A 4,067-nucleotide genomic window follows, 5' to 3' on the forward strand; every position below is an offset into this window, starting at 1 on the left:
CAGGAATCAGAGAATTCTATAGAATTCCACCTATAGAAACCAGGAAGTAGGAAAAACATTAAGCCCAAATAAAGAAACAATCTGAATGTATCTGGTGTTAACCATAAGTTGTCACCAACTTGATATTTCTCTTGTAGAGCATGCACAGATCTTTTTCTGACTATTTTAATCATAGAGTTTCTCTCTCTCCAGTATAAGGGTTGTTTCTTATTGTCTCTTCCCTCAGATTATATGAAGTCTCTTAGAATAGAAACTGTCTTTCCTCTTTGTGTATTGGAATCTAAAACTTGGTATTTAGTAAGTATTCAATATGTTGTGAATGAGTAAATTAAAATCCGCAAATACGTTGTGAATGAATAAATTAAAATCCACAAATATTGATACAATAGCTGCTCTGATTAGCAATTCCACCCCCCCAACCCTGCACCCCAGATACTGCAACTGAGAAAAGATTGCAGTCCAATTATGCATGTGAATGCAGAACTGTTGTCTGAACAACCTCTGGGAGCCATTGTAAAGGAAGTAAAGGCAAAGTTTCTGAGGATTTTGAAGGGAGAAAGAGCCCTCACAAGTAGTCAGCACCTAATCTGAGGCCCCAGCAGTGAAGAGGTGCTGAGCTCTCTTCAGAGAGCAGTTCATTGAGGTAAATGGCATACATGATGGTGTAAAGTACTTCAGTCTTTCTGGCCTTAAGATTGGCAATAGTCAGATTCCTTGTGGAAATTAGTGCTTTATGACACTAGCAGCAGCAGCTTTGCCCTATTATGCATATCAAAGAACGTACAAAAAAGAGCTATGAGGCGGGGGCTCGACTTCCAGTGTTTGATCAGATCTGAGTCCACCTGGAAGTGATACATCCCAGAATGGAATTTGAGTAAAGGTAAGAAAGTCCTCAACTAACATCAGTTTTTACCTGGGCACACTGCTGAGAAAGAGTTCTGAATAAAATGTGTGTGAAAGGAAAAAGCAAGGAAGGGCTTTCTGCCTTTGTAATGCAGCTAAGAACAGAAACTAAGCCGCTTTGTTCCTCTCCATCTATCATGCTTTACACTAATTCAGAGCCACTTGCTTGCTGGAAAATACGAGAGCCTTTTCCAGCTGAAAATAATTATGAACTAAGAGGCATGAGAGATCAGATTCCATACAGCCTATGAATTCAGATTCTCTATTCAGTTTCTGTGACAGATGTCAATTACTCAACAGCAGTCAGGTAGGCAACTTTATTCACCATATGAAGTCTTATATAATGATGCAGAGTGCTCCAACCTAGCCTCCCATGAGTTATTTTTAATTGAACAAACAGAGGTAATTAGGCTAAATTGAATGGATTTGTCCAAGGGCACATTAATGTGCCATCAAATAGAGATTAGAATGTATTGTTTTCAGTCTTGCACATTCAACTCTGCTACCTTTCTGTCCAGTCATTGCTAAGACCAGTTGTTTTGCTGCTGGAGACATCAGAAATTTAGCCCATGGGATGGTTGACTAAAGGGTCTCTGTGTGGGTGAACTTCAAAGCCAGAAATCATTAATGGATTGGGCAGAGCCAACTTTTCCATTAGGCACAGTGCATAGGGCCCAAGAAAATGTTTTATGTATAATTTCTTTAAAGTAAGAAAATATATAATAATGAATATATAATAATGAATCCAGTATGGATCACATTCATCTTTATACAGCACAACCAAAGAAGATCATTTTTATTTGTCATATTTTTTTAATGAAGGAAAGGGTCCATGACCTGAAACTAGGATGGATAGAACCATTGCATTTGGAGATATAGAAAATAAAAGCCAATATTTATTCAAAATATCCCACTTGAATTTTGGAGAGCATAGCTTGAGATAATTTTGTTTATAGAGTGTTATTAGAAATAAGCCAAGAGGGGTTGGCTACCATATGAATGAAAAAGGAAGTGTTTTATTCAGAAATCAGTTTATTGCTATACAAATTTAATCGCACATTTAATTGCAGTTGAGCATGGAAAGTATTTGAAGCTAGAAAGTTGGATACCTTGTGGCAGAGCCTCTCTCCCTCTGGCACAGGGGTATGCTGTGAATGGGTTACAAACAGAGTGAGATAATGATCTGCTTAGCTTTTCAGGTGTTTAGAGGACAATGTGGGTGGAATTGGAGTGCCTGGGCTTCCTGGAGCTTCTAGGGAAGTAGCTTCTTGCTTGGTGCAGTCTCATCCAATTACCTTAGTCTACTGCACAAATGTTACTATTTTCTGTGTGTGCCATGTTGTGAAAAAATGCAAAAGATGAGGAAATACTATCCAGTCTAGGCTTGAGTTTCTTTATGTCTGAAATGTAGACATTCGACAAGATGAGCTCTAATTCAATTCAGTTCAATTCAAACATTTTTGAGAGATCACTATACTAACTTCTGGTATTCAAAGATTAATAGAATATGGTTTTTCCAAAGTCATGTATTTCAAAGAGTGCATATCCTCACTGGAGAGACAGGCATGAAATTCTCTTATAATACAAGTCACACTATGATGAATTTGAGGATGAATTATAATCCAAATGATATCAAAACTCAGAAGGAATGAATAATTCTAATTGTAGAATAAAAACATAGAGGACTTCAGAAAGGTGACATTTAGCCTGTACAAAATTGATAGAGATTCAATCTCTAAGGAAAGGAGGTAGGATCTAAGAATTGTAAGCCCATTCCTGGAGACAATTGAGATAAAGAGAAGTCAGATTACTACCTGTCCAAGATCACTACAGGCTGTTGGCAGAACTGAGTGAAAAACCAGCAACTTCTTCACAGGAACTCCCAACAGAGCAGCTGGGGAAATGGGATTGAATTCAAGTATTCATAATTTCCTTATGGAAAAAGGTTATAAAATAGTTTAAGGCATAGTATAACTTCATAGGGAACTATTAATCAATGGCTAAAATAAGAGTAAGAAGGAAGCTTGGAAGCAGTATGGAAAACAACTTCTTTTCTTCCATTCTGTTGGCATTGGCACAGAGCATCCAATGCCCAAGCCCTCAGTGTCTCATAGTGTATTGAATAAAACTGTTGAAATGTGGAAATGCGTGAAAATCAGGCATTTGGCTCATTTATAATTGAAGAGAGAAATTAAATAAAAAGTGGCTCTCTAGACTTATTAAGAATGATAAATGACCAAGATAGGAAATGTTAGGAAGTTTAGGTCAACATATCTATCAGTTAAAAATGAATGTGGAAGCTTAGGGGTATGAATAGCATATAGTAACACACTGGTCAGACTATGTAAAAAATTTGCACATTAGATCTAAATATGAATCACTTCTTCTCTTTTTGTTTTTACTTTTCTGAAAAATTTCAAACATACACAAAAGTAAAATGAATAGTACAATGGATCCCAATTACCCCTCACCTAAGCATCAACAACTATTTAAATATATTGCCAAATTTATTTCATCAAAACCTCCCACTCCCAACCCCTTGTTGACTTTGTAAAAAAGATTTTATTGAAATATAATTTACAAACCAAAAAATTCACTCATTGTAACTATACAATTCAATGATTTTTAGTAAACTTATGGAGTTGTAGAACCATTAACATCATGCAATTTTAAAGTATTTCTGTCACTCCAGGAAGTTTTTTCATGCCTGTTTGTAGTCAATCACTGCTCCTACCCCAAGCCCCAGGAAAGTACTGATCTCTCTGTCACTGTAAATTTCCCTTTTCTAGACATTTAATATAAATAGAGCCATACAATATGTAGTGTACTACTTTCAAGTGAAAGTGTAGTATTTTTGAGGTTCATTCATGTTGAACATGTATCAGTAGTTTGTTAATTTTCTTTCACAAATAGTATTCCATTGTAGGGGTATACATTTTGATTATCCATTCAACTGTTAATGAACATTGGATTGTTTTCAGTTTGGGATTATTATGTATAATGCTGCTATGGATATTTGTATACACGTCTTTGAACATATGCTTACAGTTTTCCTAGATCGATACCTGGGAATGGAATTGCTGAATAATAGGTAAGTTTATTTTTAACTTTAAAAAAACTTTCAAACTGTTTTTCAAAGAGGCTGTATTGTTTTACATTCCTGC

The sequence above is a fragment of the Lipotes vexillifer genome, unplaced genomic scaffold, assembly GCF_000442215.2.
Source record: "Lipotes vexillifer unplaced genomic scaffold, Lipotes_vexillifer_v1.1 scaffold172, whole genome shotgun sequence".
Taxonomy (NCBI): domain Eukaryota; kingdom Metazoa; phylum Chordata; class Mammalia; order Artiodactyla; family Lipotidae; genus Lipotes; species Lipotes vexillifer.